This window comes from Girardinichthys multiradiatus, chromosome 2, assembly GCF_021462225.1.
Source record: "Girardinichthys multiradiatus isolate DD_20200921_A chromosome 2, DD_fGirMul_XY1, whole genome shotgun sequence".
In the NCBI taxonomy this organism is placed as follows: domain Eukaryota; kingdom Metazoa; phylum Chordata; class Actinopteri; order Cyprinodontiformes; family Goodeidae; genus Girardinichthys; species Girardinichthys multiradiatus.
In genome coordinates, this window is record NC_061795.1 from 33,856,063 (window position 1) to 33,883,090 (window position 27,028).

The following is a 27,028-nucleotide window of genomic DNA, read 5'->3' on the forward strand; positions in this document are numbered from 1 at the left end:
TCATTACACGGCAGTGTTGTTGATGCACAAGACTCAGTGTAATTACTGGGGATTTTAAATAATCACCACACTCCTATTTCTACCCATACTATTCCTATAGAACCTATTATTAAATTACCCACTTCTGAGAAAAAGGAGATGTTTATAAAAACATAAACATAGATTTTTTTTTGAGAGTTACGTTACTGCTACTTTAAACAGCAGTGACTGGATGGCACATGAGAGTTTGGATTCTCATCGCAAACAGTCACAGAAGAACCAGTTCAGTTCTAAAAATACGAAATGCACTAAAGTACCGAACATAAGAAAATACAGCGTGCAGATCCAATAGGTTTCTGCCAGTAAATGAATCACAGGCTCCTTAAGAGCAGGGACACAATGCCACAGTGTTCTGTTGCTAAAGAGGGCTTCAGGTTTAGATCATGGAGGAATATCAGGGATAAGTCATCCAGGCCTCAGAAAGTGAGAACTGTAGGCATGCTGGTGGTTGTTGCCTTTCCTGAGGCATCCCAGACACAACTTCTCAGGTCTGGGTTTACTTTGGCCATTTGCTTCTTTTGAGGTCTGACCAAATGAAGCTTGGACTTAGCATCTAAATGAGATTTCTAGGCCTGGTAACTGCCATCCAAAGTTCTTGTCTGTGTCCCCTGGCCATCAGCGATGCCCGGGGAGGCCTGCGGTTGGAAAGGCTACATTTTATCTCTGTTTCAGAGACTGTCCACTATACTGAAGGGCCCTCGAGGACTCCTGTATATTTATTGGAATAAATTGTCTTCATCTATAGAAGTAAGGACTAATTTTATAATGAAATCCCAGTTCTACTTTATGAAACCTGTGGCATCTATTGCATGGGGCCTCTCCCTTGGGCAATAACTACTCAGAAGACTGTCAAACACACCTACTGCAAGATGCATTTTCTCAAGTCTACACCATAAATCTTTCGACCATCTGAAGACTGGTCAAATCTGCAAAGATGAAAAGATAGCATAAATATATCCATCCTCATAAATCTCTCCAGAGATCGTGTTTCAAAGCTCTCAGGGTCATTTTGGGCTCAGCACCTGATTTTGTTTCCTGTCTGAAAGCCTCTTTATCAGTCTGGAGGCTCAGCAGCTATCTTATGCTGTGAGTCCTTCAGCATTTTCCCTTTTAAAGCAACAACACTAAATGTAGTTAAAATATTTGTTAGACAGAATTTTGTCACTTTAGCTACAAACAGAAGACAACAGTGTGCAGTTAGCTCTATATAAACCTCAATCCACACAGTGCTTTGAAAAAAGTATTCTTATAGCCTGAATTTATGTGGTTCAAAGACGTTTTTGTGGTACATACCTACACAAAGTAATGCATAATTGTGAAGCAGAAAGAAAATTATCTATTTCATCAATACGAATATCAAAAGTGTAGTGTACATTTTTTAGTCAGCCCATCTGGGTCAATACTTTGAAAATCCCCTATCAGTGCAGTGACAGTTGCAAGTTTCTATATGTTTCTACCAGCTTTTAACCAACTCTCCTTTGTAAAACCATTCCACTATAGCTCTGGCTATCCTGCTGGCAAATTCACATCTGCGCCAAAAATTCAATTTTGTCTCATCCGATCAGTTTTCAGATGTTTAAAGTGTCTCCTACATGGTGTGAGGCAAACTGCAAACAGGATCTCTTGTGGCTTTCTTTCAACAATGGCATTCTGCTAACCACTCCTCCATAATGGCCACTTGTGGGGAGCACAAGTTAATAGATTCTTCCACCTGAGCTGCGGATATCTGCAGCTCCATCTAGAGTTATCATGGGCCTTCAATCTGCTTCTCGGAGTAATACTCTCCTTGCTTGGTTTAGGTGTTATACCATAGCATGGTGGATTTGAAATTGGGAGGTACTCCTTCCATTATTTCAGATTATAGATTGAACAGTGAAGTGTTCAAAGCTTGGGATATTGGTTTATAAACTGACTGTGCTCTAAATTTCTCCACCACTTTATCCCTGACCATTTTGCTGTGTTAATTGAATCAGACAAGATAAGCCGAAACCAAGTGCTCAGATCTTCCCTTAACCATTGAATAACTATATATGATTCTTTTCATTTTTACTTTAAGGATCTTTCTCCGGCATGTGTTCCCCTGTCTCATCTTTTGGTAAACTTACTGGAGGTTTTTAACGGGTTATAAGGGAACCTTTAGACTGAGACCTAGTCGGGTTTTGGCCTGGTTGTGAAAAATCACATCCCCTTTCCAGCTCTACAGAATCTGAAAGCCAGTGTCTACTACTATCTCTGCCACAGGTTAGGGAAACTGGGGTTAATGACCCTGCCAGCATTTCCAGCAGGTAATGCTTGATCCAGCACCGCAAAGTCAACAGTGCTCATAAATCACAGCTCCAATTATGTTTGCCTAGACTGGCTGTTGCGGTTTTGGCCTTCGAATGAATGCCTCCAACAACAAAAAGAGCAGTATGAATATCACAAAGACTTTAGAGAAGTATCACTGAAGCCTGAGCTGTCAGTTTGTAAAGAGTGAGAGGTAATTTATTTCCTTTCAGATGCCCTGTCGACTTCCCTTACAGCCCCGTGCTGGCTTGATAAATCTTTCCTTGCACCAGTCTCCTCCATATAAGCCAGAATGACTTCATACACACAGTCTAAGCTTATTAATCTGCCGCTTTTATGGCATCTTTGGTATGGCTTATTCTGTTTTATCTTGAAAAGCATAAATTGCTCTTGGACTGTGTATAAAGAAATTGTGACAGAATTGCAAGCTGGGCACAACCTGATGTCAAATCCTCAGCGAGTAGTCTAAAATTTGTTCCATAAAATTGTGCTTTAGTGGAGTTTTTACAAGTCAGTTAAGATGCATGTGTGTATGTGTGTTCTTTAGGCCTCCTATCAAATCCCAACAGTTCCCAACTATGGCACCCCATATGGATTGACCACAACACCACCCCGATGCATGAGACTGCTGAGTGCTTAAGAACTGGTGTATTTGTGGTATGGGCCCATCTGTGTTTTTGTGTGTGGGCAAGTCACTAACCAGACCAAAAGTGGATAAACTTCTCTTTTTTCTTTTCTTCATTACTCTCACAGGGGCATGTGTTGATTTCTCACAGGAATGAGGGAATGGGTAAAAGGTGCTTAAATGAAAAGTCAATTTCCTGAAAGTCTTTGTCCTGTCATTTTTGTGGAGGATGTATGTGGTGTTGGCTTGAGTGAATAAATGGCAGTAGCACTGTGAAAATCTCTGACCATTCATCACATCAGTGCCTTACATAATGACTTCTGCAGTTTCTAAGAGGTAGAAGGTCCAAATAAACAGTCTTTTTCTTGGGACTCTGGCTGCTTTTGCCCTTATTTTTCACAACTGACTGATTGGAGACAGACTGTCAGTTCTAAGTAATATGTCTACATTATCTGAAAGTCATTTTGTTAAGAAACTATATAGCAAAGAGCTAAAACAGACAGTGGATGTTCTTGCATGAATGGCAACCTGGAATAACCCCTCCTGCATGACGCCTTATATTTCAAATCTCAAATTTTCTATACATAAACATACTGATACATCAATGAAGTAACAAACATACATGCATACATAAGGTAGCTGTTAGAAGACTGGATATAGTAGGCAGCAAGGGAACATTTTGTCCTAAACGTTGGTCTGTTATGAGAAGAAACAGAGTAAGTATTAGAATGTAATGGCTAGACGACTGGGTCAGAACAGTTCCAAACCTGCAGCTTTTATAAGGTGTTCCCAGTGTAAAAAAGTCTGAATCTAGAAAAGTGGTCCAAGGAAGGAACCGGTGGTGAATCAGCGATATTGCTAAGGCTCACTGTAGACTTCCTAACCATGACATGAAGGCTAGACTATGTGGTTCAATCCAACAGATGAACCACTGTAGCTCAGCTTGCTAAAGAGGTTAATACTGTTTCTGATTGAAAGGTGCCAGAATACACAGTGGATCATGAACTGTTACACAGGGCTGTATAGTTGTTGTACCTTCTGTCAGTTTTGCCACAAAACAAAAATGGTTCAGGAATGCTTTGAGGAGCACTACACAAACAAGTTCGAGGTTTTGAGTCTGTCTTCAAATTTCCCAGACTAAAATCCAATCGAGCAACTGGGGGATGTGTGGAGAAGCAAGTCTTATCCATGGACGCTCCATCTCTCTGACTGTAATGTTGATTCTCTGAGACACCTTAAAGAATACCAAAAGACACCAGGTGTTGATTGAGGAAGTGTTTTAGTCAAACTCAGGTTGAACATACCAGCCAAAAGTCCAATAAGCTGTTCTAGTTTCAGCTCTTATATATTAACCTTACTTATGGGAAAATATATTACTATACTCATGTGCGACAACCAATACATATATCAGCTAAAGTAGTCCAAGAACATAGGACCCAAGAGTCTTCTTAGGGTCATACTACTTCCTAAGTTACTTCAGCTACAGCATGTCTAAGGTTATGGCCTGAAGTAAAGATTACCTCAGACCTTCAGCATCAGCATAATTTGGGCCCAAATTGATAACTTTTTTTTTTCTTGCCCATGCTGCCCCTTGACAGAATAGTATCCTGGGTGGAAGCCATTTCATCCACATCAAAAACCTCTACTGGACACAAGACTTGAGAGATGCGTCATCCTTCAGTTGATCAACTATTGTATTTTAGGGAATTAACCGGTTGGTTTTAAATGGTGCTCAACAAACAAACACAACAGCACTCTTCTGCAAATGGTCAGTTCCTGGACTGAAAATAATTGAGAAAGCAGCCAGTGTCTAAAACAAACTTCTGGATGGCCTTCAGAAAGCCCTAAATAAATATTTGTCAAGGCAACTTTAAAAGATAACACAACAATCCGACTCACTGTGGCACAAAATAAAGAACTGAGGGACCACTTAAGCCTTTTTCTACAAAGCTGCATATATGACAGAAAGAGTCATGGTGACAGTGATACCCCAAAGACACAAAGCTCTTATAGAGTCAGCAGAGAGGCAGCAGCAGGGTGAGCAATCCACTCCTACAAACAATGACTTCTTTTATAATAATGTAAACCAATAACTGGCACTAGCAGGAATTTCTCAGCGTGTTCATCTTTTCCAGATGCTTGCACACTGAAATATCATCACAAAGTGGTCTCAGAGATCAGAAAGAATGCGTAGCCAGATCAAGATGAGAGATGATGAGGTCTGAGCCAATGGAGAGTAAAGGTAATGTATTATCAGGATTGCAGGGAATATCATTAAAGAATGAGAAAATGGTACAAAGTAGTGAGTTTCAGAAAGCAAACGGAGAAGGAGGGTGATGGGCTTTCTGCGTGCATAGTCTGGTAGGATGTGTAATGGAAGCGGTGGAGAGGGGGCTTGATCAGGTGGCAGAATGAAAAGTGTCTGACAGCAGAGGGAATGCACAGTAAGAACGGCTGGCCCAGGGCCCGTGCCAGGGCGCGCCGCCAATTCTTGGTCAGCTCGCCTGCCTACTCCTCTGTATTTTTGGAAACATCTATTATGCAAGCATTTCAGCTTTAAGATCTCTGCATTACTGTCTGTTTGAAATAAGGAGGGAGGAGGGGAGATACGCCAGAGAGTCCGACCGGCTGTCAGCGACCACACACTTATTAAAACAGAAGCTCTTGATGTGGATGCACTAACAGAGGCTTCATTTGAGAAGTTTGCAACTTTAATTTCTTAGTTTCTAAATAGGACAGCATAGTTAATGAGTCATCTGCCAGAGCGCTGGTGACGTTACGTCAGAACCTTTCGGAGCATTTAAGAGATGGCAATGTCTCTGCACTTCAAATGAAACAGCGCAGTTATCCTTGTGCCTTCATACCACCACCAACCCAAACCCCACCCTTCGCACAATGCGGTTAACTGCTCAGTGGGGAAGATACAGGCAGTGTGAATGTGTGTTTGTGCACATTGGAGTGTGTGTCTTATGGGTTTTGGCGTGTAATTCCAGAGGCACCCCCCCCCCCCGCCCCCCCACCACCCAAGATTTTCCTCCTTCTCAGACAACCTTTTTCTTTTCTTTTCTAACCACTGGATTCTGGACTGAGTCCGTTTCCATATTGCTAACCACAACATTCCACAAACATGATGGAATCTTTGTTTTAGAGAGTTAAAGGTTATTTTTTCCCTCATTTTTTTTAACCAATTTTCCGGATTTGTTGCTTCTGTATGGAATATTATGTGCGTGGCAGGAAAAGAAATAGGTTGTCTGTGATAGACTGAAGAACATGACAGAGTAGATAAGGATATTAGTAGATGGTGGCCCAGACAAAGTGTCCTGGCTCCAACTTATAGCCACAGTAATTTTATCCTTAATGGACAAAATCCTGCTTTTAGGTGTTATCCTTCTTTAATGTGTCAATATTTGCTTGTCCTTTCTTGTGCTTGGGCTGAAGTATTCTGTTGCCTTTCTAAATTGTTACAGTTTTATTAGATGGAAAGAAACTGAGAGAAAATGAAACAAAAATTCATTAACATGAGCTATGCAACCTCCAAAGTAATTACCGCACTGATGTCTGGGGTTGCAGGGTACAGTTAATATCATACCACACACTAAGTTGTAGAAGAAAAATATCTTACTTGCAAAGTCTGCAAAAATACATATTAGTAAAGGGAGACTAAATCAATATTTTATGCAGACATTGTCAATATCATGAGCTAAAGATCATCTGGTTAAAATTTCCTAATTTTTATACACATTAGTGAGTCTATATTTCTACAGCAGACTTCTTTTTACCCTCAGTGCCATGAAGATCCACAATCAAGTGCTCAAAACAGGCAAAAGATGGTCATTTGCATATTAAGAGGAGTGTGCAATATGTCTGAAGTGAGGGTCTGTTAAAAGATTATAAACAGTTAATATCTGTAGACAACTCTCTTGGCCTCTATTTAGTAAAAATCTTGATTAGTTGCTTCCAAAGGCTAAATCTAACAGCTAGTCTGAGAGGGGCCAAGACCAAAGTGGACTTACACTGTCTTAAATCAACTCCAATCTCCAACACCATAGCAGTTTACGTGAAGGTTATTTTATTGATTTTTACGTTGCCTTCCTTTTCTATACAGACACTCTGTAACCCTTAACACGCTCAGTTCAGACAAAAAATTCAAGGTTGGCACACCACCTACTACCTCTATTATCTGTGCAAATAATTATGAGCTTATGTGTAAATGACATCCAAATGAAAAAAAACTTAAAGGTTCATTAAAAACGTTCACATGAACTAGTATGGCGTATTTAAGACCAGAGATGTTTTAAGACATTACAAGTCTACTTTGGCTTCAGGCCGTCTTGAACTAGCCATTAGATTAAGTCTCTGCGACTAGCTAATCTCAGTCCAACAATTCTAAGGTGTCCCTTTAAAATATCTCAGGACACCAAATAACGAAAAGCTTTGACTGGAGTCTACTACAATTGGGATTATGATGGAGTATTTATACTTTATATGTACTTTAATCTGAAAGTCACTATATGATTGGACCATGTAAGAATAAAATAGGTTGACTTGAATTAAATTTAGACTTAGGTAGATATAGACTGGATGTGTTTGGCCGAATTTATGTTTTTTCCTGTAATTTGGACTATACTAGAGTTGAGTCAAAACAACTGAGAAGTAGTATGCATGCTCTCTTTAAAACAATGATTTGCAAGCACAGTGTTATTTTAAAGCGCTCATCATGATAGCAACAGCGTTGCCATGGATGGACCCCCCCTGATGTAAACAAGGGCTGAAGGGATGAAATGTGGCAACCTCATCTTCAGGCTCACACAAGGAAATAATAAATCACTCGTTTAAACTGTCCTTCAAATTGCTGAAGAGAACTGAACCAGCAAATAACAACAAAGATGGTAAAACTCTATTTCACATTCTCAGCAGCTTTTTTGTGATATTGAGTTACAACAGAAGATGGTAAACTGTTTTTTTTTTAGCTGCAGTGTTTACATAGTGGATTTTCCATCTGAAGATGAGACAAATATTGGAACATTTAATCTCCCCGTATCATATCAGTTTTCCAGCTCTACAAACATTAGTATACATCGTAAAGAGCTCCATCTTTATGTACAGTATTAAGAACTTAGTGCTTATCTATTATCTAATGCAAACATTTTTGCAGTTCCATGGTCAGTCAGTAATTCCTGCAGGCACATTTTAACAGTCTCCTATTGATCATTGCTGCTTAAAAATGCATCGAGGGGGAAGCTTTTTATTTATGAAGGAACAGCATGTTTTTACTCCATTATTTCAAGAAAGCCAGAGTCTGTGAGTGGTGTGTGGGACCACCATTGCATTGGTGAAAGTCCAGAGGTGGGACTGGGCCTGCAGAGGCAGAGTGTCAGTGGCCTCTGGGGACCCAGCCTTCTCTCGCTGACCCGTCACCCTGCTGCCCATGAATCACTGGACAATCACACACAGGGAAAGCATGCACAGACAGGCAGGATCGTGTGTCCTCGTGCCACTGCATTTCGTCCTGATGCACAGTGCATGCACTGCAAGACAATCCTTCTGTGCTGGACGTTTTATTTGTAAAGCGTTACAAATGGTTCAATAATGATTTTCACAGATGCTGTATGGTTGGTGCTTCACAGTAGGGGTCTGATGTTTCGAGCAGGTTGGAAGGTATAAGTTCTACCACAAAAAAATAAAACTGAACAGAAACCCAACTGGAATTTAAAGGATGCCCTGTGGTTAAATGAAATAAATATTTATTGTATACCATCTTTTTAAACCAAATCAACTTAGCAGTGTCTCCTTTACTACATCACTTTCAAACTGAGTTTTATTAAAAAGTGACACTTCAGCAGGTTTGGGAGTGGTGGATATTCAATAAGGGATATCAGGAGAAAGTTTATTAGAAAGGATTGTCCCTTCGGGCAGCACTTGTAACCTATCACCTTTAGCTAAGACTTTTGCTTGCAAGACAGAGCTTTCTTTGCATTTAAAGAGAGGATAGATGATCAAGTCCTAACATGTGACTGAGAAAGGGAATTTCACTTAAACCTTGAGAGACTAGACTATATAAATGTACCAATGCCAAACAAAATAAGCAAAATTATGTAAAATATGGTTTTTCTGTGAGACTACAACCCCAACAGATGTACACAACAGCCATTTGTAAAGGAATCTTTGGTCTAATTTCAGGAGAGCAATTAGGAAAATAGAAGGCATTGGACTTTATGTAACTTCACAGTGCATGTGACTGCTATATGCCATAAAAATATGTAATAATGTCAGTCAGTCAGTCAGTCAGTCATTTTCTACCGCTTATTTCATAGTGGGTCGCAGGGGAGCTGGTGCCTATCTCCAGCAGTCTATGGGCGAGAGGCGGGGTACACCCTGGACAGGTCGCCAGTCCATCGCAGAATGAATTTCTCCAACAGTTGTCTTCTCACCAAGCTGCTTGGTGTCCTCTGCATTTAACCCATCCCTTACAGGGAGCAGTGGGCTGCCATTGTGCGGTGCCCGAGGAGCATTCTGGGGCTAAGGGTCTTGCTCAGGGACCCAGAGTGGCAATCTGTGGGATACGAACCTGGCCCCTTGTGTACCCTCTGGAACACAAACCTCCTGTTCCAACCACTAGGCCACCACTCCCCCGCTATGTAATAATGTGAAATATGCAATTGCTTTCATGTATAATCTTACTATTCATTCTGTGACTGACATGCATTTTGCTTCGGGAGGGTTTTTTCAAAGAGTTGTTTCATCTACCTTTATTACGAAGTCGAAGTCAAGTGTTTACATGTGAAGCTGGGGTAGCAGATTGGCACATGCAAAGTCTTGTATATCTACACACACCCCTTGAACATTTAAAAAATTTGTTACAATACAACCACAAAGTTCATTGTACTTTAAGAGAATTTCCCCTGATAGACAAACAAAAAGTAGTTAATAAATATGAAGTAAAAGGAAAAATCTTCTACAAATAAAAATTGCATAAATGTCCTGTGCATGTGTATTCAGTCTCCCCAAGCTAATACATTGTAGAATCACTTTTCATTGCATTTACAGCTACAAATGTTTTGTGGTTCATCTCTACCAGTTTTGCACATCTAGAGATGGGAAATGTTTGGGCATTCTTCTTTGCAAGATGGCTAATTTTGAAGGGAAGGAGAGCATCAGTAAGCATCAATGTTAACATCTTGCCACAGATTCTTAATTGGATTTAATTGTATGGTTATAGTATTTGTCCTGCTGGATAAGGAACCTTCACCCATGCCTTTTACAGGCTCTAACAGCCTCTTCCCTGTCCCTTTGGAAGAAAAGCATCCCCACAGTATGATTCTGCCACCCGCATGTTTCACTGGGGGAAAGTCTGTTCGGAGTGATCTGCTGTGTTAGTTTTTCACCACACAGTGTTTTGCATGCAGGCCAAAAAGTTTATTTTGCTCTGATCTAATTGGAGGTCCTTCTTCCCCTCATTCACTCGTCTTCTGGCAAACATTACACAAGACATTCTCACAGTTTTCATTCAAAAATGGTTTGTACCTGCCAACAGATTCTTTCACGTGAGCCGTGGATCTCTGCATGATCTCCATGTCCTGTCTGTCAGTTTAAGTGCACAGCCAGTCATGTCTTAGTAGGTCTGCAGTTGTGCCATACTCTTTCTAGTTTCAGATGATGGCTTGAACAGAGCTTATAAGATGTTCAAAGGGTGGGATATTGTTTCACAACCTAACCCTGCATTGAACTTCTTCAAACAATTTCACAAACTTATACCCAAATTACATTACTCACAGGTGGTCGCTATTTACTAATTAGGTAATTTCTAAAAATTTGTTCCATCGGCTGATATGGATTTTATTTATCAAAGTAAATTGGCTGCTTACAAAAGCACAAAAAGCCTTTCAGATTTTTTTTGTTAAGAAAACCACTACTCTGTCTTGCACTTCACAATCATAAGCTACAATGTGTTGGTCTATCACATAAAATCCCAATCAATTGTATACAGAGTGTTAATAAAGTTCAAGGGGTTTAGATAATTTTCCAAGGCACTTTAGACCTCTGAATAAAAAATGACTAAAATTGGTCAATTATTTCTTTAAGACTTGGCTCCAGGTAATTATGAATGATTCTAAGAAAAATGAGAAAAGGACACAGATCCAAAAATGGCTTAAAAAGTAACATGGGTAAACTTCCACCAAAACATTGCCACCCTTCTGCTCTTCCTTTTGTATTCCTTGCTGTCTGTCTTTAGCCTTCCTTCTTTCTTCAACCTACGTACACATGAAAGAACGTTTCTTGAGCTTAGGCCACGGGAACTCAAGGGCAGGTGGGGGTTGGCGCTGGGTGGAAACAAAAACATTTATAGAAGATTTAGGATGAAGTTAGTGGAGCAGGCAAATGACTGGCAGTCATGGCTTAATGCTAGAGGCAACAGAGCTAACGCAAAGAATAAGGCCATGAGCTGATGCTATTTGGAGTTAAGTACTGTGGGGGCGAACCTGAGACGTTTTTCTCTAAAGCTTAATTCTGGATCTTATAATAAGATATGGGTGGAAAGGGCTGGAAAGAAAAAACAACAAACATTAATACATTTCTGATATTTTTTTAAATTTAAGTGCACTTTGCCTCTATGCCAAAAACAATAACTCATAGTCCAATGGTAAAGAGGGAATTCCAGGCAGTTTGTCTGAGTCAGAAGCATTTTTCAAATTCACTCTGCCTGCCTCTCTTTAAATAGCCCAAGGAAATGTCCAAATGACCTAATTATGACTTTCCTAAGCAGCCTGCGTTGACTCATGACACGATTTTCAAAAATACACACGGTTGAAAAAGAGCAGAATCCTGGTGGTGGATCACTCTTTTTCTGCTATGTTTTATTGGTGGGACAGTGAGCTGGATTATGTCAGCTTTTTATGCTTCTTTCTTTTGTCTCATAACTCTCAAGGCCGTCCATGTTTGGGGGCAGACCTTCAAAGAGTCGCTGGACTTAAACGATCTTCCAGAAACATATGCTGTGGTCGATTTGAACAGACCACTTCATCGTTGCATGTTGCAATGCTTCACAAGCTCTGTTTGAGTGAATCTCCAAAGAGCACTCAGAACACTACTCAACTGTGACACTGATTGGCACTTGCACTAAAAATTTGCGTTGTTTGAACAAACACCATTGAAAAGGTCTTTCTATTTTGGCATTCAGATACTTTAGTTGCACTTTGTTGCACATAAAAAAACAGCATTTGGAAGCAACAGCAATGAAACTTGGTTAAACAAAGACCTTATTCAGAGCAAGCTAAATCAGAGCTGAGTTGTTATTTAGTGAAATTTGAGAGTTAATATCAAAACAAAGCTGAGTGCTGGGCATGATGAAGAGCGTCTTGAAAAACATTTAAAATATTTTTATTAATCAGTCACACCATTTTGTGTATTTGGAAGAAAAATATTTAGTTCACAAAATTGACATTTTAGAAACAGGGAAAATGGGCCAAGTCTAAACATGGCCAAAGGTGTGATGGCTAGACCATGGGGTCAGAGCATCTCCAAAGCTGCAGCTGCTGAGGGGTTTTTCAAGTCTGAAGGGGTCAGTATCTGTCAAAAGTAGCCCAAAGAAGAACGAGAGGTGAACCCGAGACAGGGTCATTAAGGGGAAAAAAATCCTGGCCCAACAGATGAGTTACTGTAGCTGAAATTGGTGAAGAAAATATTGGTTTTGCTAGAAAGATGTCAGAATACATAGTGCATTGCAGTTTAATCTGCATAAACCAGTCAAGGTGTCCATGCCGTCATTGTCATTCTGTTCATTCGTCATTCCATCATCCGTGTTTCTGTCCATCCATTCATTGTCTTCCAGATTTGATATAAGATCGTGGAGGTTATGAGTCCAAAGGGAAAACCAAAACATCCCTCTCCCCAGAAAGACTCTCCAGTTCATTCTTGGAGCATCCAAATGTGCTTTTAGATTAGAAGGGATATTTATAATCTCTCTAGTCAGTTCTGAATATGCTTTTTTGTCTCTTTCTAGCCAGGAGACATCCTGATCAGAAGCCTGATCAAACTCAGCAGATTCCTTTTGTTAAAGAGGAGCAGCTGCTCTACTTCACGCACCCTTTGGATTACTGAGCTACTCACATTATCAACAGAGCTGAAGCCAATTCTTCAGGTCATGATCAGTACATATCTCATGAACAAAGGTGAGAGTCAGAACAAAGATGGACCAGAAAATTGAAAGCTTTGCCATTATACTCAGTTGTGTCTTCACCATGACAGACCACAGCAACACCCTCATTACTGCAGACAAGGCTTCAATCTGTTTAACCATCCCTAATTGAGAAAACAGCGAGATACCTGAATCCTCTCCTTGAGTCAGAGTCGGACCCTCAACCTGCAGGGAGCAGTCCATTTGTTTCCTAATAGAAAACTTTGAAACAGATTTCTGTAATTCACCTGTCATAATTATACAGTCTGGAAAAACCAGTAATCACAATAGGAAGGGGTAGAGAGAGGATATGAGGAAGAGGAGAGGAAGTCAAGCAGAGAGGAGACAGATTCCCGGTCCCAGAGCTCTAAATGCAGACTGCCAATCTCCTGAAATCCAGGATGAGATGATACAGTAGCTTTTTTTCACCAGACAGATGTGGCTCAACAGGATCCCTCGAAGAGGAGTATGGAAAATAAATATGTTCTCCTTGTTAGGGTTGAACTATATTTTTAACATTAACTACATAAGCATTCCTTTCATTGCAATAGACATTTATTAGGCAAAAGCTTGAAAAATAATCCGGTCTGGCAAAATCTCACTAGGACTCTGGTAAACAGCTTCCACTGTCTGAGATTGAGAACGTCTGTGTGATCTGACTGGAATCTCAAGGGTTTCAGCATAATTGCCAAATATTTTCCTAATTTCTTCACCCCATTTTTAATATTTTGCTCTCATTCCACTCACAGCATTCTTTCAGCATCTGTCTTGTATGGATGTAAACCACAGTATGATGTGGCTGCAGCAGGAGGACTATCTGGTGTGTCGCTGTGCTGAATGTGACCAAGGGGTCTGATGTTGAAAAGGGGCTCTATTCTGCATCTACAGGATCACATTACACGACCACTTCCTGCTTCCGACCGTGCTCCTCACAGGCCAGCCCTGTATGCCAGTGCTGAAAAAAGCTCACACAGAGGGTTTCAGTGGACCCGGGGGCTGAGCATAGGACCCTATTCATCCTCTTCCTGAAGCTCCTCCCAGTTACTTTCTGACAAGTCTCAGAAAAACTTTATTTCAACAATTTCCTAAACATTCCTCTCCCTGAGGCACTCAGATTAACCATCTGCCTAGTGTTCTCTTTTCATGTGAACGTTGGAGACAAAACATGCCAGCTCTTCCATAAAATTGGCAATCGAAAACAAACCATTGTCCCGTATTGTACAACCTTTGTTTGGCTGGGTTATGTCTGGCTATACAAGAAGTGAAAGGGGTCACCATATCAAAGTTAAGATGCCACTCTTAACAGAGAAACAGTTACAAAAGATGCTCCATGGCACAAATGTATTCATATCCTTTAAACTTTTCCACATTTGGTCACATTATGATAACATCAATATATTTTACTAGGTTTTTATGTGATGAACCAACACATTGTGAAGTGGAAGGAAACATTATGCATGGTTTTCAAAATATTCTATGGAAAAAAACGTTTTGTATTCAAGCCACCTCAGTTAATTCCTTGCTGCAATTACAGCTGCATTCTTCTGAGGTACTCTGTCTTTACCATCTTTGCACATACTGAAATATTCTATTTGCAAAATCATTTATGCTCAGTCAGATTGGACGGAGAGTGCCTGTGAACAACAATCAAAATTAACTCCTGGGCTTTGACTAGGCCATTCTAACACATGAATATGTTACCTTGGCTGTTGAAAGATGAACCTCTGCCCAGTCTTTTGCAGCTTCTAACACATTTTCTTCCAGGATTGCCCTGTATTTAATTCTACCCATCCTTCCATCATCTCTGACCAGATTTCCTTGCTAATAAAAAGTAACCCATACCATGATGCTGCTACCACCATGTTTCACAGAGGGGGTGGTGTTTGTAGGGTAATGTGCAGCGACAGTGGCTTTTTTTCAATAAAGACTGTTTTTTTGCCACTCTTTCATTAACACCACATTTGCAGAATACATGATTAAATTACTGTCACACTTACAGATTCTTTGTTCAAAAAACCATGTTTGTTTTCCTTCCACACACAACAATGCACTACTTTGTGTTGGTCTATTAGAGGCATCTGCAACTCCAGTCCTCGAGGGTCACTGTCCTGTATTTTGAACGCATCCCTGTTCCAACACACCTGAATCAAATTAATAGTAATAACCAGGCTTCTGCAAAACTTGCTGACCTCCAAGTAGGTAATTCAGCCTTTTGATTTAGGTGTGATGAAGCAAGGATCCATCCAAAATCTGCATTACAGTGGCTGGAGTTGCAGACCCATGGTCTATCACATAAACTCCCAATAAAATACATTAAAACATGCGGCATTTAAAATATTAAAATGAAACGGGATAGAAACATTTTGTATCTTTGTTGAAGTGGGATGATGCAGGTGGAAGCTAGATTCATGCTGCTATTCCTGGAATGCTCTCTTAATCCAATCTAGATCAGGCAGCACGGGGGAAGGATAGTAGGCTCCACCTGAGTTGGAATATATTCACCAGAACCCTACGAGGGCCAAGGGGGCAGGGGTATTTAAGATTCTTGGGGAAATGGTAAAGTAGGCAAATAACTCCAAACATAAACAAAACCGAGGCATTAATGATGAGTGTGTCACTGTAGTGGATGGTTTTGCTTCACCCCCGTTTCCCAACAGGAAAGCCTCAGCGAATGTAAATTCACTACTGTCCTTGTCATCTCACCTTAGCCGCTGGACACTGACTTGTTTTTCTACTTTAAATACATTAAAACAGCACCTGATATGTCCATTCCTACTAGGGGGATAGATAAACATTTAGTTTGCAGACTCCCTGGGCTTCCCCCTCGAGTGTCAGCCTCAGATGAGGTGTGAGAAGAATGACGCTCTGTAAGGCCACTCCATGAAGCCATTCATGCAGCAGCAGCTTGAACGGCGGAGTGCGCAGAACTTACGCATCGTAGCTGAAACAGAACTAGTACTGATCTGTTCCCCCTGCTGTCCCAGCATCATACAACATTGGTATTGATCTAGTCCATTCTGAACAAGCATGGCTCTAGTCAGACTTCATGTTCAGAGATTGAACAGGATCACTGCTGGGTTTCAGCTAGGTGGACAATATCACCTCTGATTAACCAGAAAGATGGGGATCAAGCTCAGTTTTCTGAAGAACTGCATGGATTAGTAGAAACGTGAAGATGCCCAACTCTCATCATGCAGCTCGGAGACAATACAGTCACTGACAGAGCACCAACTGAGGCGTAGCATGGCGTTGAAACCCTGTGTTTACATGGCTAATCATGACTAATCAACAAACTCAGTCCACCTAGACTTCTGTCCATTCTCTTGAGCCCTCCCTGTTGCCGAGCAGGGGCTCTGATTATTTGCTGGTGACTAACTGGACATTTTGGAACTAGCCAGAGTCCCTGGCAGAGCTCATGTTGTTCCCCTCAGGTCATCTCAGGCTTGCTGGAGACCAGTGCTGAAGGCTGGAACAGAGATAAATATGCTTCTGTGCATCTGCTATGCCCCAGCCTGTCTGCCTTCACATGCCTGTGTGAGAAGCTGGCAGCTGGGCCAAGCCAAGATTCACTAAAATATACAGCTAGAGCTACAAGGAAATGGATTAGATCAAATCATATCTATGTGTTACAATGGCCCAGTCAAAGTCCAAATCTTAATCCAACCAGGAATCTTTAGCATAGTGTGAAAATGACTGTTTACGGACACTCTCCAGCCAATCTGACTGAGCTTGAGCTATTTTTTCGCAAATAAAAATGGGCAGCATTTTCTGTCTCTACATGTGCAAAGCTGGTAGAGATATACGTCAAAAACCTGTAGCTGTAAGTGCAGTGAAAAGTGGTTCTACAAACGTTTCGTGGCTGAATACAGATGCCACATTTAACTGTAAAAGATTTTGAAAACCATATATCTTTTTTTTTCCAGATTACATTAATTTCTTTCTAAGAAATGTAACGCACTCAAACAGACATATTGAGTAAACTTTATTGTAATAAAAAAAAAAGGAAAAAAAAACATCAACACTAGAAAAATGTGCTACTGGTTAGTTTATGATAGTTATGAGTCCAATAGGAACGGAAGGTATTCCAACATTATCACCATGAATGTATCAAAGTATATGTCCCTAATATATCAACTATTCATCATGCTTTTATTTGTTTGTTTTGTTTAGTTACTATGTTTAGCTGCAGGGCTCTAAAATTGCACATTTCACTTATCTACTATACAATATTTCAAGGTAACGCAAAGTTTTCCACCTGTTTTATTTTTTTATGTCATGTTCTGTTCTCTATATTTTTCTGCATCTTGCAATAGTCAAAAAGAATAACTTTCTTACCACAGTTCTGAGTTTGAGTAATCTTGGTCGTCTGCTTTCTATGTCCTCCCTGAAAAAAATTATTGTCAGCCAGTCCAGGACGTTTCAGGCTCTGTCCAAAAGGTGACTGGATGTAGACCCCTTTGCACTGCACACATAGGGATTAAGGAACAAGATGGAAAGATGCTACATCATTTATTTTCAACCAGGAGCAACATTGTTCCCGTCTCATGAATCATACTTTCCTTCCCCTTCATATTTTTACAGCTGTGAAAAACTAGATCTGCTCAAATGCTTTAATCCTTGTTGACTGGAGGGGAGGCAAGACATCCAGAAGCTCAGTTTCTCACAGTCACTCAACCAATCAATGATTCCCTCTTGACCCTAAATACACATAAATATTCATGTACATGTGATGTACTGTATGTGTGTGTTACCATGGGGCACTCTGTAAACATTCTATGTGAGGATAAGAAATGGCTATTTTCGCACAAAACCTCTGATAAGCCTATGTTAATTTAGAGCAGAGGACAGGAAGCTACTGTGACACATCAGACTGTCTCAACAAAGACAACATACTGTTTGAGACCAGCAGTGGTAATGATTATGTTTATTTTTTCAGCGTTTAAAGCTCATTTAAACAGTTAAAACGACATATTATAACTTTAGTCTTTGTTTTGCAAGCTACAATCAATAACTCAAATGAAGCATTGTAGCCCTGCTGGCAACTTTTTCTTTTCGGCTTACAAGACCTATCAGATGGAAACGTTTCCACTTGCACAAACCAAATCTAGGATAGCACACTGTAATTTATGTGTCAAACCATATGCCTGAAATGTGCTAGTGTTGCATCCTGAGCTGCTCTGATGAATAAACCATTTGGCAGGGCTATCGGGATCGGAAGACCTGTCACAGTCCATTAAAAGGCTGAGGCAGATTAAGAAGTTAGCATCTGTAAAACTGCACTGTTGACCTCTCAGCTCAGTGCTGTGATCCCAATACTGTCCTTCTAAAGCTGCACCAGAAAAACGATTGGTTTGGGCTTTAAACTGCCCTCTGCTCTTCTGTCACATTCTCTGTTTGTCATACGAGCATCGTGTGCCAACCATTTGTGTTGGCACAGCCTGCATCTCTGGGCCAGGAAATCCGTTAATCTGGGGCAAATTGGACTTCAGAGGTCATATGAGGACCACTGGTCACTTAAACCCATGTCTATCTGCTCAAGTGTAGTCAGAGGTAGAACCAATTAAATAGCAAGTATTTAGAAACATCTCTACGGATATTAAAAGAAACCTACTTACAGTGGTTTTTTTAAACTGTTCAGGCTATTAAATGCCATATTCTTAAGAAAAAGTAGACCATGATAAATCATTTTAAAACTTTTTTCACTTTTATTCTCATGTGTAAATCCTCAAAAAAATGGTGTTGAAAAAATAGAAAAATCCAAAAAGCAGTAACCTGGTTACACAAAACCTTAAACTACACCTCTATTGAAGCACATTTCGATTTAATTATAGAGTTCAGTCTTCTTTGTTATTAATCTGTAAGAGTGCCACATCTTTACTTGGCAGTATTAACCTACTCTACCTTGCAAAGGTTGTGCAGAACTTTGAGACTGTAATGTCTGGACTCAGGCTCGGCCTCTCATTAACTTGAAATATTGTCTGGTGATGCCAATGTATAGTTCATTTGCATGAATGCATCTTTGTTATTGTGATGATGAAAAATCTATTTTATCTTCAGCTGTCCTTGTTGTTACCTGAAGCGTTTGGGTCAAAACTCACTCATTTCAGACTGTTTATAGTTTCATCCACCTTGAACCCAGAGCATGATGTCGCCAATTTCTCACTGTGAGTATGGTTTTTCTTTCGCTGATGTGTGTGCCAAACATACCTTTGTGGTCCAAAAGCTAGAGTTTAGTTTTGGAGAATATTAGCCAAGCCAGGATGTTTTCTTTGGACTATAATGTGTCTGTCTTGCTAATTAGTCCAGACATATGGAAAATACAGGAAGGTGTTGTCACAAAAACCTGCTGGAAATTCCTGCAGTTCAGATTTTTGTTGTTGTTGCCACTGTAACATATTTTCCTTACTTTGAAATGTCTGTCTTCAAAGTGCCATGCTATAAACATATAATGTTGAATTTGTTTTGTCACCTCTACTAACTGGTTCCTTTGTAGTGATTTGATCTTTAGTAACCTCTCTTCAAACTATGGGCTTACCTAAAGGAGGCAAATTGTATTCGGACAGCTGAATTTCATCTTGGCTCACCTAATTTACTACAACTGATGCCAAGTGCTAAGTCAAGCAAACTCAAGTCAGTACAATTTAACAGGTTATACGTCCCAATAAGTGCAAAAGTTGTAAAATGACTTATTATGGTCTTATTTTTCACAACACAAAACACACTGAGGGTTGTCCACAATTTATATATTCACCGTACATAACAGCAAAGTTTTCCTTATCATGTGACGTGGCATGAATTCGAAAAAGTAAGAATAACATGACTTTTCATGTTTGCAAAAATAAATATTTAAAGTTCACGTAGTGAAAACTATGTGGGGGAGTATCTCTTGCAACAGTTCTAAGACAGATTAAAAATGAACATAATATTGTCTGATAAGCCCATGTTCCAGAGAAAGTATCCAGCAAGCATTCCTCTAAAAAGTCAAAGGAACAGAAAGCCATTAAAATGTAATCTAAGACGCAGTTTAGAGGTGATTTGAAATAGGCCCAAAGAACCTTTAGAAGCAAATTATTGTTGTGGTATTTAAAGAGATAAATAAAAATTACATTTTTAGATCTGCTGTTGCAGGAAATCTGTCTAAACACATACTTTTGTCTCATGCTGGCATACCTTTCTTTCTATGGTGAGGAAGTCAGCCGCCATTCCTTCGAGGCAGCAATGAGAGCAATTACAGAGTCAAGCAAGTCACCGGGTTTCATATGCTTGGCAGCAATCTAGGAGGAATTTATGAATGGCTTTTGGTTTGTCTGGTCATTGGATTCAGTGTTTTTTCTACCATTTAATTTCCCTCAGAATGCTGCTGCTCCAACACTTGAATAACCTTAGTGAAGCAATCTGTCCACAGATGTTGAAAGCAAAAAAACTAAACATGTTGGTTAAGGGGGTGAGTTGTTTCCCTGATGTAAGTAGGAAAATTACATCACAGCGTTAAATAGGCACAGCTGATAAGACATTTAACTATAGGTTCCTTATATGATCTTTTTCTGAGGAATCCGTATGTTATTTATCAACTAAAGCAGGTAACCTTACAACATCTGAATATCTGGAGGAAACTGAAGCTGGAAAAAAAAATGACAGAATGTCTTTACAAGTCAACGTTAAAGCTGGAATGTTGAAATCAACCGAGATAAGAGTCTGCTCCTCGCTGAGGGTCAGAAGGAAGGAAATATAACATGTGGTAGAGTCATGATTTTATCAGAGTGAGAGTCCAGTGGAAACACATTGTCACTTCAAACAACTTATAATTGGAGAGCCATATATTAACACATTAGGTAACATTTGGCAAAGCAACAGCTACAAATGACAACAAGAACAAGAGGAATAAATAAGCAGCCCACTTCAAAACTAATTCTTGTTGTTGGTTGCCATCTTGAAAATGCTTTCGGAGAGATATTAAAAATTTTATCGGGGGGGGGGTGGATGTATGCACCCCCCGATGACAGAGCTGTTCAACCCGTCCAAGGCCGAGTCCAAACAATCTACAGAGAAGATAATTTGACCTGCTTGTGTTCAGGATGTTGTTCTTTCCATCATGATCCATATTGCATGACCATAGCTGCGGATGGGAATGTAGATGGATCAATTAATTGAGAGGTTTGTTTATTGATTCTCTTTCTTTATGAGCAATGGCCACATTATTGCAGACGAGGCCCCAGTCTCCTGCTCTATCCTATCATTTCTCATGAACAAGAAGCCAAGCTACTTACCCTCCTCCACTTGAGGCAAAGACTTGACCTCCACCCCAAAAGCAGCAATTTACCATGGTCTCAGACTCAGAGGAGCTCAGTTTCATCCCAGTATCTTTCTATATGTCATTTCTAAAACATTGAAAACATGGCATTATTAAAAAGAATCTTAATAAAATGCCAAACACAAGCGAAAACACTAAATTAACTAAGCCAGCCATGTGCCTCTATCCTCTCTAGAATGGATACTTTGAGAGATTTTAGAGATTTTCCACACAGCTCAAATGTTAAGTGGGTAATGACTACAAGGAAATTGTAAAGAAGGCAAAACAAAGAAAAACCCAAACAAAAAAACAAAAAACCCACAAGCCGCAATTGTTTTGGGACAATCCCTAACCTGGTGCTGCTTTAGCAATTCTCAAGATCTTGTTTTGTATTTTGATGTCCTTATTGTCAACATTGTCCCCACCTACTGGCACAACGAATGCATTACAATGTTTTTGATCAAAATCCATGCAGTGCGACTGGTTTTCCATAAACCAACAATACACTAAGAGCATAGAAAAATGTAGGAGCGTGTGCATAAAGTTGATGCTAGGGTGCCATTTCAAGATTTTTTCACTTTGAAGCATGTTTCTGAAAGAACTATATTGTTTCGGGGCTCCAGCCACAGAGTTCCTATGTGGACGCAATGCCACAAAAAAAGTCCAAATGTAGTAGGTTATTATGGATTTTCAGATGCAGGGAAATTTGGATGTGTTGAAACTGCTATTAAGTTTGTGCTTTTGAGAAGGTCCAACAACATAGTTGTGGATAATGTTTTCCAGGTTTGCAAGACAATTTACTCTTTAAGAAAAGGTGAGGAGGATGCCATCTTTCAATTCCCTCATAGCTTTCTGTTCAGGCTTATATTAAAAAACACCAAATTGTGAAGGAGACATCATTAGTTGTCTTCAAATGAAAAGTCATGGCGTTATTATTTCTTGTGTAACAAAGTTCTCTTTTATTTTCTTGATTACCATAAGGACCTGTACCTAATAGAGTAATATCATGTGCAAACAACATTTGGTTGCAGTTTGATGTCATCTATTACCAAACATGGGTGGTTTTGTGCCACAGTCGTATTCTAATGTGATGTGTGGTCCACAAAAAAGGCTCTATGTGTATCCTGTACTTTGAAAAAGGATCCTAAGTTGTGGGAACAGAAAACCAGATAAAGTATACAAGGAAGACACGTCTACACTGATGAGTTGAGATGAATGTTAGTGAACAGAGTCAGAGAGTGTTTTAGTTTGTGAGGAAATGTTTGATAATCCCATGCTTGTACGATGTCAGCTATTTCTGAAACTGTTCTCAGTCTTTGTTAAATGCTTTTTAGTCTTTGGAGCAAATCACAAAATTCCTCCCAAAAACAATCACTTTCTTGTTCTGTTAATATTCCTGTTATTGGAAAAGGAGAAACAGAACAGTAACAGATGAGGATGAGACACCAGGGTGGGTGGCAGGCTGCACTGACACAAAGGCAACCTGTGAGGTACGTACACTGAGACTAGAGAGCAGTGAGGCATCTGAGGAATGAATGACTGTATGGTATGTGAATGAATCAGTGCATGTGTGGTGACCTTGTTGGAAAAGGGCCATGCCAGCAGCCCTTTAAAGGTTGCTGAGTTATTCCACATTTCCAGGCACTATGTGGTTTTATTGCTGTACCAGCACTCAAAAAAGCCCAGGGCCAAATTCTGGCTATGCATATTAGCACCAAACTTGTCCAGGCTGTCTGGCTGGGTGAAAGGAAATATTTGGCACAGCACTTGACACACCCACTCAGTATTCTCTTGGGCTTCACAAACTCACTATCAATTTCTTAAGGAATCTTCTGTTCCCGTCACTCTCCCTCCTTTGCATGAGTTGCATTTACTCAGGTTGTGCCCTCCCATTCTATTTTCCATTTCAATCCCTCCCTCTAGCCTTGACTCTTCTTTTTGTTTGGTCTTTGGCAGCTCTTTTGACGCTCCCTCTTTGGAGACAAACTCTTTAACAAGCCTGCCCCAGTGGGCAGTAGACAGAGAGGAGAGGTTATTTTTAGATCACCCACAGATTAAAAGCGGAACGTTTTTTTAATCATCCTCGTAAAAAAGTTCTCTTCCTCCCCTTTATGATAGAGTTTAGCTTCTCTGCTGGGGATCTCTTGTTACCTCCCCCATGCAAACTCTTCCCTTCCCAGACTCGTCTAACCCCCACCACCACCACCACCCACCCATCACACTCATCCTCTCCAAACACTGACATCATTTGACAGACTATACTCTTTCCTCTGCCTGTGGGGGCTGCTCTGTTCCGTCTGCACACCATGAAATGGGTGAGGATAAACTCTTGACACAAATCAAGCAATGGAAGAACAAAACAAGCTGTCAGAAAACACACATCTGCTGCAGAAAAACAAGCCCAATACTTAGTACAGTTCTCCTCACATGACCTTTTTCCTCAGCGACACAGCTGCAGTACACTTATAGCTTGCCTTTACTAACTTTTGTATATATGCAGGTACACATAAACACATACTGTGAAAAGGATGATAGTATGAATCACACAGTAATTAGGCCAGTGCTGTATCTGGGAGTCTAGCAGGTGACGGGTGAGCTTACTTAACTGTTTTCCTGTCTTAAACCCAAACCCGTGGCGGACTTTTTCCTCCTGTCTGCAAATACAAACACACATACACAAACCTCCCCCACCATGTGGATCACATCATCTCTGGCCTGAAATGGTGAAGTTAAAAAAAGGGGGGAGACACGGTCCTATGGATTTTACAAGTCTTACTCTCCATGACCCATGCCGAGGGTCTATAGTCGGATATAGCTCCTGTTAGTTTCCTTGCAAATGGTTCCGTTTCTTTAAAAACATTCTGTTTTTAGACTCAAAGCTTTTCCTTTATGCTTAATTTGAAGGAGCGACTTTTTAAGCAGCTTGAGATATTGCGTGGTAGTCAGCCTGGCAGGAACCGAGCAGGAAATCTTTCATTAAAACTCACTCACGGTCCATCACAACCTAAAGCTGTGTTACATTTTGACTATAAGAGACCCAGAACAGATCAGCTGAAGGCAGTGGTGGTACTTGCATAAATGCCGTCCTGGGTCCCTGGTCCTTGGTTCAAAGAATCAAAGAATCTGCATTTAATGTTTAATAATCCTGTTGGGTCAATTGTGTTTTTAATATGTCAAAAAGCAAGATCAGACAGGTTTTGTGTTTTCAACAATCTGGGTTCAGTGCAGAACAATCCAATCCAGATTTCTGCCTAAGTATTTTAGAATGGTAACTAGAGATTAAAAAAATGTAGCTCAAGTTACTTTACAAACTGTGAAATAGCCTCTTTAGTGCTGAGCAAATAAACAACACAAAATGTGTTCCTTTTTTTCTCTTAGGGGTGCTTGTGCTTCCCCCTGAAAAGATGGTGATCTGGGCAGTGAGCCACAGTACCCATTTCAAAAACTGTCATTGGCTGCAGGATTAGAGTTACTACTGGATCACAGCCTTTGTGTAAAAACAACCGCTATTGTAAAGTCATGTATCAAGCTTTGGGATTTGAAGTTTTTGACAAACAGCTGTGTTTGTGTGCATGATCAAAGACTTTCTTTTCTAATTAACTTTTAAGATATGCTCACAATAAAGTCTCCACAAAACGCAAAGGCAAAGAGATAGCTGTTGTAAAAGAAAAAAAAAAAAGAAAATTGAGAGGGGAAGGTGATAAAGATAAACCAAAGGAGAATATAAAGCCTAATAACAGAACACTCTGGTAAGTTAAAGTACATCAAACCAATTTAAGTTGTTCCTTCTCAAGACTGTTTTATTGAAGCATTGGGAGTTGTAGTCAAAAAATAAGAAACACATTTGGGCTAATTAACAATTACGTGTAAAAAAATATCTATGCAGGATATGTTACTTTACCCAAACCATGTGCTATAAATGAGAGAAGCAGAAAATCCATCTTCTCTGACTGTCTTGCTCTTTCTTCATCTCACTCAGTCAGAAAAGCTATAGAAACCTAACTGACCGCAATAATAGTTATTTTCTTCGATGCAACTGAGCAGCTGAGCTCAAAAAAGAACTTTGCTGGATGAAAAACTCAATGCCAGAGCAGGGTGACCAAGCTTTTGCCATAGCTGGCTGTTCTGCAGTTCTCCTGAGTGTGCCATTCTTGTACTGAGGTGATTAGAGCGCAGTGACAGTGTAGAGTTTCATAGAGTCATGAAGATTTAAAAGGCGCAAAATGGGGTGAATTGACAGGTAACGTTCCCCTACATGCAGGGCAGCAAAGACCAGGGGTCTGTGTTTACATTTGGGACAAGAGGAAAGGAGAATCTGATATTGCAAACAAAGAAGATTTGTCCAGAAAATAGGGACAGAGAAGGAGGTAACATTAGTGCTCCTTGCTGATAGTGAGCGTAGGGGATTCCCTTACATCCACTCAGGTGTACATCTTGTGTTTAATCTTCTAATATAGAAGTGAGAAAAAGAGCCTTTCTTGGTGTTGGTTAAGCTCATTAAGCTTTGTACTATACAAAGAAATCTGATATGTTTCCTTTTTTCCGATCTACAGCAGAAAAATGTTTCCACCTTAGGCTTTGGAGCATTTATGTTAACAACTTGGCGTTCTGTGGGAAATTTCTTATGCAGCTCACAGTCAATGCAAAAATCAGCCTGAGGATTTGTCTTCGTATATTTATGAGTTTACATTCTTTATTCTGAACAATATGGCATTAGAAAAGGTTGATAGAAACAGTGGAATTCTCCAAAAATGTCACTTTCATATCTGATTTTTATGCATTTTGTTAGTCAATCTACTCTGTACAAAATGTGCACTGCATATTTCTGAAATGTTCCTGAAATTTGCTCATTTCTTAATATGTTACATAATGACCAAATAATACAAATGCACATGTTTGACAAGTTGAAGGTCCTTCTTTAGGTACAGTGGCACTAATCTAATGTAAATCAACCTATGGTATTTTCTGGCTTAGCACTAGTGGATAACTACTTAAGTCTTATTACAGATGGTCCCACAGCATAATTGGTCTCTTATACTCAATATCGTGGTCTGTTCGATTTGCAAATTTCAGAGCTCCATGCCGGAAAATCAAATACAACACCCACAAAGTCGGAATTCTGACTTTGAAAGTCGTAGGTCCAAGAGTTATTCCAAGTTCAACATCCACATTACTGCTGTACGTATAAAACACCATCAAAGTTGCAGGACAAAATATTTTATTTCCATTTCTGATGGTTTATATTTTATTCATCCAGGCAGACACAGTGCTGTAATTCTTAGCACAATATTCTTTTGGAAAACCAAGCATGCAAATTGTTTTGTTTTCACAAAGATTAATGGTTTCATAAACCACAATAATTAGTACAGAAGAATGCAGTCCAGATTTGACTAGTCTAGCAGGAAATCTTTAATTAAAACTCACGGTCCATCGCAACCTATTACTAATTCCAAGCTGCTTCTCTTGTCAAAAAACAAAAACTTTAAAGTGCTCTTTTTTGTGTTCTCACCAGTGCCATAAAGGTTTTATGAATCCCAAACTGTGTTTTAAAGAATACCAGTTCGATGTAGAATCATCCAGTTCAGGGTTGATAAGTCTTGGCAAGTATTTTAGA

The 27,028-nt window shown here is 39.9% G+C and overlaps 1 protein-coding gene across 1 annotated transcript in view; it reads right to left on the reverse strand.

Annotated features, from left to right (window-relative positions):
- The window catches only part of LOC124856479 (zinc finger protein 469), a 59,159-nt gene that overhangs the window by 12,922 nt on the left and 19,209 nt on the right, over positions 1-27,028 (reverse strand). The window lies entirely within an intron of this gene.